The sequence below is a fragment of the Conger conger genome, chromosome 5 (assembly GCF_963514075.1).
Source record: "Conger conger chromosome 5, fConCon1.1, whole genome shotgun sequence".
Classification (NCBI taxonomy): Eukaryota; Metazoa; Chordata; class Actinopteri; order Anguilliformes; family Congridae; genus Conger; species Conger conger.
Genome location: NC_083764.1, coordinates 34,651,142 through 34,663,162, shown reverse-complemented (window position 1 = coordinate 34,663,162; position 12,021 = coordinate 34,651,142). Strand labels below are relative to the sequence as shown.

The 12,021-nt window shown below is 43.0% G+C and overlaps 1 protein-coding gene across 2 annotated transcripts in view; it reads right to left on the bottom strand.

Annotated features, from left to right (window-relative positions):
* Positions 1 to 2,860, bottom strand: part of LOC133129457 (tyrosine-protein phosphatase non-receptor type 14-like) — an 80,345-nt gene extending 77,485 nt beyond the window's left edge. For both annotated transcript variants that reach the window (XM_061243570.1, XM_061243571.1), the window contains exon 1: positions 2,506 to 2,860. The gene's annotated coding sequence lies outside the window, so the exon portion shown is untranslated. The remainder of the gene's footprint in view (positions 1 to 2,505) is intronic.
* Between the last annotated feature and the right edge of the window lie 9,161 nt (positions 2,861 to 12,021).

Here is a 12,021-nt window from a genome sequence, read left to right as displayed (position 1 = left end):
CAATGCCTTCAGAAAAGGCCTGAGAGGAAATATGACCCACTGACAAATGTGAGATTAAGTGTTTGAGAGGAGGAGTTTAATGCTAAAAACAATCTTGTTTTTGACTCAACTCTGTGTCAAGTTTTAAGATATTGCATGATAATGGTAAAGAATGACCGAATGTATCATTCTAAAAGGGTGAGTGTGTGCGCATGGGGTGGTGAAGGGGCTATGAACATACATTTCTCATTTGTGAGAAGCAACAACAAAGTGAATTCAAGTTATACTTGGCCTAGCCTACAATCGAGGAAACATATGGAAAGGGGCAAATCCATCATGACGGATGTTACAAATTGGAGGGTTATGGAAAAAGAATTATTGTGCAGCTGCCAATGCCATTCATTATTTAGCTGCACTAGCTTTCCTTGGCTCTTGGCGCATCATGGAAGTAATGTCAAGTCATCATTAGCTCTGCACTTATTTTGTGTTGAGTTTGGAGTGCATCTGATGATACAAACGTTGGACATGGAAAAAAATAAAAAAATAAAAACTAGTTTGCTTACATAATTATACGATCATATCCCATTAAAATACATATTTTAAAAACATCTCTGAAAGAGTGTTTATTGCCCCAGTAATCTACATAAACTGTGACTGTTGTCTACATATGATAAACAGTCTGAAAGCAACACTTTGCACACCTGTACTGTCAGCTTTAGTCAGTAGACACACTATGAGGCACACAATACAGCACATTTGTAATTTAGTAGAAAGGATACCAACCACAGTAGCAACGAAGGGGGTTCCATAAATAAAATCAGTACTGCTGTAGCGTTTTCTAATATGCAATGGAGGGAATACGTCAGTGTTCTGAGATTGCATGTGTTCCTTGCAGCCCAGAGATAGCCAATTTAAGCTAGCTTCAGACAGCAAGTGTATTTAAGCAATAAATATGAACCCTGGGTATTGGAATTAATTATATATTAACATATAAAAGAGAACATTACAGTTTGCAATTAAATTAAGGCCTGGGTCGTTCGGTTTCAAATTCAGTTGCATTTGTGTTTGTTTTCCAGTCCAACACTTGTATCAGTTATTTAATAAAATCAGAAAATATATATTTTTTTAAACAGCTAGGTTGCTGAGGTACACAGTGTGTACTATGCATACATATGCATACCTGAGGTGAGAATCCTATGGGCACCATTTGTGAGGGCCACATAAACATAGGACAGGCCCCAGAGTCCAAAACTTGTTCAGAGGAAAATATTCCTCTTGGAGGTTAATTTATTATGCTGTTAAAAAGGGTATTCAGTCCCACAGTCAAATGGTAGCCTCCAAAGCATTGTATTGGACAATAGGAAAGTAGGACAGTACAAAAACAAAAATAGAAAATTGGTGTAGATGTATTTTAAGGGAAAGGGAGGATGTAGGCAAAGGCCCATGGTCACTAGAACACAGGAAACTGTAGCAATTGAAATCACAATGGGTCATTGGCTGCTTAAAGTTGTATAGTGTTGCTGCTCTATTGAATGTTGTACAAAATGAACCATTTTCCACAAAGAAATCAATTTACAAGAGGACTAATGTAATTAAATTTTGTTCTCCCACAGCATGTAAAATTGGTTGTTGTGAAGATAGGCCCAATTTCCCCAAATTATCCACAAATTCCAGTGCAGTTTTAACTGAGCTATTCCATAGGCAAAACGGAAAACTGATTTTTAATTTCACATGGACCGTCTAGAGTTATGTATCAGAAGATCAAAACATTTTTATATAGGAATCTCCTGTGTACTATGTCTGCATTTGTATGCATGATTGTTTTTGGTCATTCATATATACAAGTTAAAATAATGGACACACTGCTTTCCTTGTTACAGGTCATGTTCTCAAACATAGACTACTAAACAACTAATGCTAATGCTTAAGAACGGTAGAGAGTAGACTATCCCCAAAGGCATCCAAGTCAGCAGCTTACTTTGGTAAATTTCTAAATATGTTAAAAGATCTAACCCAAAATCGAACAGTTCCATGCAATTTGTTACACAATAATATTCGTTAGCACGACGTTGTGGTAAGATTGATAGCACAATGCCTACTTAAAAGTTCTCGGTTTACTTTTTAAACTATTAAAGGCACGCAATTCAAAGTGAGGAACGTTTAAAAAAAAAAAAAAAACATGCCCTCAAACAGGTTGCATCTTGCCTCGAACCCTGCTGAAAGACCCCCAGGAATGTTCGCATTTGTGTTTGGTAAAAAAAACAGGTACGCTGTGCGTGAACGGTTAACCATGCGCTTTGTTGAGCAGCTAGTTACAGGTAAAACTCAACTAGGTTCAGCTAGGAGCACTAATAATAATCCCTAGCGTCAAGATAAACTTTTCTGTGTGCGCAGTTTTGCTGTGCAGATATAGAACAACTATGTACAGACTAAAAAATAACCCCAGTTTAGTCCACGGGATACCGCCAGGAAGGAAATCCATTAAAAAGGAATCAAAAGCGTTAGATCAGATAAATAAACACCCACCAGAGCTGATCACATGCCGAATAGAAGTCTTGCTTCACAGTAGAATTCCAACATATTTGAATCCAAGTCAGAAACGCTTCCAAAATTCCAAACTTCCTTTCGATCCTTAAAGAAATCCTTGCCCCGTAAAGTAGGCTAGCCTGTGTACTGGAGTACTTTCGAAGATTTCAAAGATGGATTCGTTTTCTCCACCAGAAAGCCAAAGTTGGAGAAGAGTAGCCTACACGAACGCAAACTGGCATCATACTTTCGAAATGTTAATAATCCCCAAGTTAATGGTGTATCCAGAAAAATAGAACAAAACACGCCTATGCCATCAGATCGTAAATCCCAAGTATTCAGCGCCCTGCTTTCCCTGAGGTTCTGGAACTACTGTTAATTTCAACACGGAATCGGCCAAGAAAACAGCGGGACTCGCATAGGTTTAGAGACGTAGTTTATGGTCCGTCCCTCTTGACATCAGAATTGCGGAATTCCAGGAATGCAAGGCAGACGGCGGTGAAGTCGGGTTCACTTTTAATGGTTTTCGAGGCAAGCAAAGTGACTAACACCAAGTAATTCACCCATGTTTAATACAACGGAATTCAAAGGCTATGAGGCTACTTAACCAAGTGTTCATAGGGGAAACAGTCTTTTCTTCGTAGAAATGTTAAGTTGCCTTCTAGGCTACTTTTAATAATCCACAACATTACAACACAGCACCTTTTGCAAAAGAGTCCTTTGTTCCCTAGAAGACACAAGACCAAGCGCCCCGCCTTAAACTTTCCCAGAAGTAACAGGCAGCGTAGATAGCGTATAGGCTACGGAATATTTTACTCAGTGCCACGCGTAAATAATAAACGACTTTCCTTTTTCGCTGCTTTAGCTTTTTTCCCTCTAGTACAGCGGTAGTTAACTCCACGTCCTACGGGCCGCAGTGTCAGCAGGCATTTTCTCCTAGCGTGCGCTACACCACATGGTTTCAATAATTAGCTTATTATCTGAATCAAGCAGGTAAAATAATTAATGAAATCAGGTGGTGTTGAGCAGGGTAGGAGCAGGGTAGGAGCAAATACCTGCAGACACTGTGGCCCGCAGGACGAGGAGTTGAATAGCGCTGCTCTAGTAGGCTCCCTAAGCCAACAATACTGCTAATTATAGAAGAAGCATGCCATTTGGGTTGATTGTAGCTTGGGCCCTTAAAAAATATAATACAGGGTGGATTTTTTTATTCCTAAAATCCACCCAGTGGGCCCCCCAGGGGGTATCATTTTCACAATTTCAAAATGGCCACCACCAAAAATGTCATTTTGACCATAATACTTATATCTCATGGTGTATAGGCTACACTCAGTGGGCACTTTATTAGGTATTAGACTTTTTTTAAACTTATTGGTCTTCTGCTGCTGTAGCCTGTCCACTTTGGAGGTTTGACGTATTGTGTGTTCAGAGATGCTCTTCTGTCACTGTTGTAATGTGTGGTTACTTGCGTTAATGTCAGTTTCCTGTCAGCTCCAGTCTGCTCTTCACCACTGACCACTGACTGAAGATGTTTTTGCCCTCAGAACTTCTGCTCACTGGATGTCTGCAAACTCTATGCTCAAACTCTAAAATCCCAGAAGATCAGTAGTTTCTGAGATATTCAAACCACCCTGTCTGGAACCAACAATCATTCCATAGTCAAAGTCACTTAGATCACATTTCTTCCCCATTCTGACATTTGATCTGAAAAGCAGCTGATCCTCCTGACCATGTCTGCATGCTTTTATACATTTAGTTGATGCCACATGATCGGATGATTTAATATTCGCATTAGCAAGCTGGTGTACAGGTGTACCTAATAAGTGCTCAGTGAGTGTATATGCTAGAAAAAATATATTGGTGTATTTTGAGGGATTTTCCAGGGTGTTGAATTCAAAGGAGCCATCATTTATTGATTTAGAGGTCAAGGTCACGTGAAATCCAGCATGGCCACTAACGATTTAGACAGAAGAGCTGCCCTATCCTATCCTATGATGTAGACAAGCAATAATGTATATGGAAAACATTTTTTATTTAAAGGTAAAAACTTGATCAGCATTTGACACCATACGTCTCAGGTCCTTATAATACAGGTAGGAATAGAAGCAGGTTAGATAAGCATCCCAGGAACTTTTATAGGAATAATTACATATTTGAATAAAATGCAAACTGATGGCATCCAAATTTGCCATGTTCACTGAGTGGAATTCAGATAAAATTCTGTCAATATTCTTTCAAACATCTGATGTGTACCAATAAATGTAAATGCATCCTGGAACCACACAATCCCTACTGCAGGGCCACCTCTACAACTGTTATGTAGGACAAGTTCTCTATGTTCCAGAGGTTTTAGGAAGCTATATTTTGGAGCATAGCTCCCTCAACCTGTCTAATACGGGTATAATGTCTAATATTTTCCCCTGTCCTGAGTAATGAGTCATTAAAGTATTTCATTTTATGTTATCGAGTAGGATAGTACCTGTTTCTGACCACTAGATGCCACTGGTTCTGCAGTGAGTATTTAAAGGTACAATAGGTAAGCTTTTGTGTTAAAACATTGTTACAAGATCATTCCTATCATTGAAAAAGGCTCACTAACATGTTGACTCACCCTCTGTCTGCATTATAATCCTTAAATTTTGGTTTCAAAATATACAGTTGACAGACCAACACTCTGTTCCAAAACATTGTATAGCTGTACAATAATTCAAGCTCATTGGCTAATGCGTCAGCGCATTCACAGAGAAGGGGGAGGGGTAAACACTGTTGTGGTTTGAGGGTGTTTGTTGCTGTAATTCCTCTCCTGACCATTAGAAGTCCAAAATTACCTGTTGTACCTTTAACACAGTATTTTAATGCTGCTTCTTCAAATAATGATTCATCTTACCAGCTTGCTTATGGCAGTCCATCGGAAATCAAAGATGACATTGCTTCTATTTATTTGTGAGTGGTGGGTCTAATTAAATGTACTAAATTCCCTGGTCAGCTAAAAAAGTCCTCATATCAGAGGACCCTGAAGCAGTGATGGTGGTCTTCAGAAGTTAGTCCCACTCAGCCTATAATTGCCCGGTTCAGATTGTTATGTTCCTGTGTTCTGTCCTCTGTTAATTTATCATTGTTTATTATTGTTATTCTTGTTATTTATTATTTTTCATGTCTGATGTTCTGTTCATAGTCATTAGTCTTTGCACTTGTCTTCCCCTGTGATGTCTGAGTCTGAATGTTTACTAGCCCAGTCAGTCCCTTGTCTGCGTGCCCCACTATTCGGGTGTTTACGGTAGTTCTGGGGTTCAACCTTCCTTCCAATCTTGCATTCCTTACTTCCTGCTTTCTCTCCATTTCATGTTTGTACATAGCACTAATATACTAATCCCAACGAACATAGAATTTGTACAGTACTAATTATACTAACACACTAATATGTTTGTCAAACTAACAAACTAACATTCACTAGTTTTGGGTATTTGTAATTTAAATCACTTAACTAACTTACTAACGCATCTCCAGTTTCAATTCTGTTCTGTAACTCCGCCTCCCTATTCTATCACGAAGTATTCGCACCTGTCTCTCCTTTTCTCTGCATCTCCTGATTCTCTGCAATTGTCTACTCTCTAGTCCAGAGCCGTTTGTATTACATGTGTCTTTGTGAATCCAGTCCGCATTTTCGTTTCCCCCTCGTTATTGTGCCATTACCCTTTCATGTGTCTCACCTGATGTTTATTTGTTAGACCGCCCTCACTCCCATGCCCCGCCTAGTTTGTCTCATTCCCCTGTATATTTATACCTGTCCTTTTCAGTTGCATGCTGCTAGTTCGTCTTGTCCTGTTTTTGGTCCAGAGCCCTTCCCCTAGTTCTAGCCCCCTAGTTCTAGCCCCCTAGTTCTAGCCCCCTAGTTCTAGCCCCCTAGTTCTAGCCCCCTAGTTCTAGAGCCCTTTCTGGATTTCCTGGTTTCGACCCCTGCCTGCTTCCCTGGATTCTTCTTGGCTTGTTTGGATCTGTACCTCTGCTTTGTTGGACTGACCCTCTGGTTTTTGACCCTAGCCTGTTTTTTGACTATGCTCTGTCTGCCCCTCCATCTGCTAGTAAACCTGTCATTTTCCACACCCCTGTGTCTGATTCTGGTTCTTCTGTCCTCCCCGCTGTGACACAGATTCAGCTGGATCTGGAGGACGCCAGCAGACCATGCTGCTTGCTTAGCTTCCCCAGGGAGAAGAAGCAAACGCACAGTCCACTCCTCAGTTGGCAACCCACCGTGGCCGCTGCACCCTCAAAAATGGCCTGGTACACCTCGACTGCAGTTGGGCGTACCTGCCAGTTGGGGATGTTGCTGGAGCCTGGGTGGAGGCTGACCTGTAGGGTTCAGCTGCAGCATTCTCAGCAGGAGAGCCCGACCCTCCGTCTGCCCCTGTGGCAACTCAAACAGGGCGGTGGTCTTTCTCTCCTGCAATGCCATCAGTTGTCTCAATCTTTGCTCCAGCGGCGATTCCATCACCCTCGATCCCTCTTGTCCTTGTCCTCATGGAAGGTTCTGTCTCTGCTGTATTCTCCTCTCCCCCACAAACCACTCAAGAGAGATAATGGGAGTGGTAAATGTCAAAAGCAGTTTGATGGATGATTGATGGCTTATTGATGTCATAATTAGTTGACATCAATAATTGATAATATGATTTTTTTAAATTTAGAAATTAATTTAGAAAAAAAAAAATTTTCTTTATTGGGAAAGTAATGGGCGGCACGGATGGTGCAGTGGGTAGCGCTGGAGGTCCTGGGTTTGAATCCCCGTCGGCCGGGGCCTCTCTGTACGGAGTTTGCATGTTCTCCCCATGTTTGCGTGGGTTTCCTCCGGGTGCTCCGGTTTCCTCCCACAGTCCAAAGACATGCAGCTTAGGCTGATTGGAGAGTCTAAATTGCCCATAGGTATGAGTGTGTGAGTCAATGGTGTGTGTGCCCTGCGATGGACTGGCGGTATGTCCTGGGTGTAGTTAAAAAGTGGGAGGCACATATAGTATATAGTACTATAGTATAGTATAATTGTCAGACGGTCGGATTCGAACCGTTGACGTCGCGGCTCACAATGAGCATGCGGTCAGTGCTCTGCAGGCTGCGCCACCAAGACACCCCAATAAAAGCATTGTTGAGGTGCAATCGACTCGGAATAAACTATAATAGCCTTCGAACATGGAATATAATTTCATAACTACTGACTTTATTGATCAGGAGACATACATCGTCAAATTAGCTATAATATAAGTAACAGTTATAGCAGGCTACATGATAACATATAGTCTACATATAGATGGCCTATTAAAATTAATACATCTTATTTTCGTATTTAAACAAATATAAATATCAAACATAGTCTAAGATTAAAATGCAGCCTATGTTAACGAGGGGTCCAAGGGAAACGTGAGTTTTTGACCCCCTGAAGTCAAAGGTCACTCATCACACCCCAGTTTAGGGTATAAAATAAGCCTTCCAAAGATCATCATTATAGTATCTTCGCTGATTCTGCTGACACAAGGAACTCAGCCTGAAACATGCTCAGCGGATCTGACACGGAAAAAAACCAACTGCTCAGCGTATCCGGTATGTATGCCTAGCATATAATTAATATAGTCTTCATAGGTTAACAACCTTTAAAGCGTCTTTTTGAAATCTTATTTCTTATTCTTCATATAGCTTTGGAAGAGTTTATGCCACAGCTAGAGGCCATCGACAGCCCTCTACACATTTTTGATGAGACAGACATTGAAGACGTGCTCCTGGCTTTACAACTCTCTCTTTGTCTTTGTGTGTGCATATACATTTTAAACGCTTTTTTATTTGTTATTTTATATTTATTTATTATCTATTTTTTTAAATATATTTTTTTAAATGCAGATAGCCAAACATCATCTATGCCTATCATTGCTGCTGGTTTGGAACGTCCTACGAAATTGATAGCTGCACAGATTCATGCTTCGACAAAAACCATATTACAGTGCTGAGTATGAAATGTTTCACATTTTATTTTTAACATTCATTTTTGTGACATTTTCTGAGCTGGGTTATTTTTTATTTAATTTTTAAGGTCCTGAAAGTCAAGTAGAAGTGTCATGGTGGGAGGTAATGACCCAGTGTGACCACCAGAGGGCTGGGGCTCATTGTCTTCACCTGGGCTTCATTAGCGCCAGGGGAATTCTTCCACGGAAGAGTATTTTAGGCTGGTACTGACAGTCTTTCAACGCTTTTGTGTCCAACTGTTCGCTCTTGCACAAAGCCGGTTCGCCAGTTTTTATCAACGTTTTATTCGTAATTTTAGCACGGTAGTCGCACCTATCACGGCACTCACGAGAAAGAATGCCCCGGCGCATTTTGTGTGGACACCTCGTGCAGAGGTGGCATTGAAGAGAAGGTTCTGTTCAGAACCCATCCTGATAACTCCGAACCCATCCCTGCCATTTATTGTAGAATTAAAATTGTGGCGCCGATTATTTGGGAGGTGGAATCGGCAGTGCGAAGAGCATTACGCCGAGAGCCGAATCCAGGAGGAGGTCCACCTAACTGCCTCTTTGTGCCCGCTGGGGTCCGGTCCCAAGTGTACGGCTGGCGAGGCATCCCGGGGTTCACCGTACAAAAGATTTGTTGTCCCAACGGTTCTGGTGGCCCGGGATGGAAAAGGATGTCCGTGAGTTTGTGGCCGCGTGTCCGGTATGTGCGCGCAGTAAGGGCTCCCACCGTCCACCATCAGGGTGGCTACGGCCGTTACCTATTCCTAGGTGTCCCTGGAGCCACATAGCGTTGGATTTTATCACGGGATTGCCACCATCGGAGGGTAAAACGGTCATTCTAGTGGTGGTGGATCGTTTTTCTAAGGCGGCTCACTTCGTGGCACTGCCGAAACTACCATTAGCAGTGAAGACCGCACGGTTGGTGGTCGACCACATATTTAGATTGCACGGTCTGCCTCAGGACGTAGTGTCGGATCGCGGACCCCAGTTTGCTTCTCGGTTCTGGTGGGCGTTCTGTTCTCTGTTGGGTGCTTCGGTGAGCCTTTCATCTGGCTTCCACCCTGAAACTAATGGGCAGACGGAACGCACCAATCAACCACTCGAAAACACGCTCCGGTGCCTGGCAATCGACAATCCCACTTTGTGGAGCCGCCAACTCACGTGGGCGGAGTACGCCCATAATTCACTACAGAATGCTTCCACAGGTCTCTCGCCTTTCGAGGTGCAGTTCGGGTATCCTCCACTACTGTTCCCGGAATTAGAGAGAGGGGGCTAAGTGCCCTCTGCGGAGGTCTTTGTTCGGCGGTGCCGGGCCACTTGGAGCAAGGTGCAGGCTGCGCTCTTAAGGGCTACTGCCAACCAAAAGAGGTTGGCCGACAGGCATCGCCGGTCGGTGTCCTGCTATAGGGTGGGACAACGGGTGTGGTTGTCCACGCGTGATTTACCTTTACGGGTCGAGTCACGTAAGCTCGCGTCTCGATACGTAGGGCCATTCAAAATTATCAAAAAGATCAACCCCGTTACAGTGCGCCCCCAACTACCCCGTTCTATGAGAATCCACCCCACATTCCACGTCTCCCACCTTAAACCAGTGTTGACAAGTGTGTTGGCCCCTGCGGAGGTTTCTCCACCACCTCCACGGCTGATTGACGGGGGTCCAGTCTATACGGTGCGTCGCATTCTGGCGGAGCGTCGCGTGGGCAGGGGTAAACAATTTCTCATAGACTGGGAGGGGTTTGGCCCTGAAGAGCGCTGTTGGGTCCCTTCGAGGGATATTCTGGACCCAGAGCTGATTCGTGAGTTTCGCAGGCGGGGGGCGGAAGGTAGGGGGGTCCTGTCATGGTGGGAGGTAATGACCCAGTGTGACCACCAGAGGGCTGGGGCTCATTGTCTTCACCTGGGCTTCATTAGCGCCAGGGGAATTCTCCCACGGAAGAGTATTTTAGGCTGGTACTGACAGTCTTTCAACGCTTTTGTGTCCAACTGTTCGCTCTTGCACAAAGCCGGTAAAGCACAAGGTAGGCAAACTTTACGAGTCCGGTACTGTGCTGGTGTGCGTTCTCCATCTGTCAAAGAGAATTAAAGGTAAGGAAGGCGTTCAGCTGGTTGTGTTACGTTCGTTTAGGAGGGTTTTCACTCTCGGTCGCTTCTGGCTCTCCGCCCGTAAATTGCCCGTAGGTGTGAGTGAATGGATGGATGGATGGATGGATGGATGTTCTTTTAACTATTTAGTCCCAGCTCACACTCCCTTCCCTGCCAGACCGTTGAAGTTTCCTTTTGAAGTCAAGCACCTTTTTCATGTTCTTGTCAGTTCCTGTGAAGCGATTCAGTTTGTCTCTGTACCCAGCCTTGTGTCCTGCCTGTCCTGCTGATTACTGCTAGTTTGCCTGCCTGCTCACCCTCCTGTTCCCTGCCATCTTCACTGGTTCCTGCTAACCTCACCTGCCTGGGTGCTGGTCTGGGGATTCTCATCTCCAGCTCACTCTGTCATTCCTTAATGAATGCCTCCAGTGAGGCGTGCTTAACCTGACTGTGGTCTGGATTTGGGTCCTTAACAGTAACAGAGATAAAATCACCCACCACTCAGGACTACTTTTCAAAGGACCTAGGCTGATTGTACCATCAGCTTTGAGTTTAGTTTTCGGCACTTTATTTGATAGGGAGCGGTATACCAGAAGTATTGTTCCCAAAACATCCGCTTTACCTCCCTATTCCATTTAAAACATTCAATTGATTACATTTCACTGTGACTTGCCTGCTAGTTGCGCACAAAATGTATTGGCAACACTTTATAATAACAATCCCTTGAAAAATGTATTGAAAAGTTATTGGCAAAAGCTGAAAAGACAGGAAATTCACTTGACCTATGCACTGACAAGGCTTCCATCACACAATGCAGTAATACCTGCTACAGTTAAACTAGATGCAAATAATCTGCATGCAAAGCAAAACATTCTACTATTTAGTTATATATAAATAGCTATATATTTAGCTATTTATTCTCTTCGGCCATTTCCATAAACTCATCGCAATTGTCCTGGTAGCTAGCAGTAGCATTCATTGGGGGATTTGTGTCCAGATTGACTTTATAAAATGTTGATAGCGATTTCTACTTCAACAAAAAAATTGCTATGGAACATAGGCTACAGTTTTAAACAGTAGACTACTAATCCCGGCAGTGGCTTTATTTTATTTTGAGTTAATTTAGTACTAATTTATGTATTTAATGTATTACTGCAAATGGCCATTTGTTAAAAAGGTTTAAATTCAGTCTATAAGTCTTTTTTTTTGCCAATCATGGGGTGGTGAGCGCCCCCCCCCCCCCCTTGCCACAATGAGTGCACGCCCCTGAAGGTGCCCTGCAGAAAACCCATAGAAAGGCCTAGAAATCACATTGCATTTCAACGGTTATTTGTCTTGAAAAATAGTTATATGATCAAATACAATACTGCTGTCGCCTTCCAGCTGTTAAGGGAGATGTAACGCGCAGATCGCATCCGTCTGTTAAGGAAGTGCAGCCTGCATC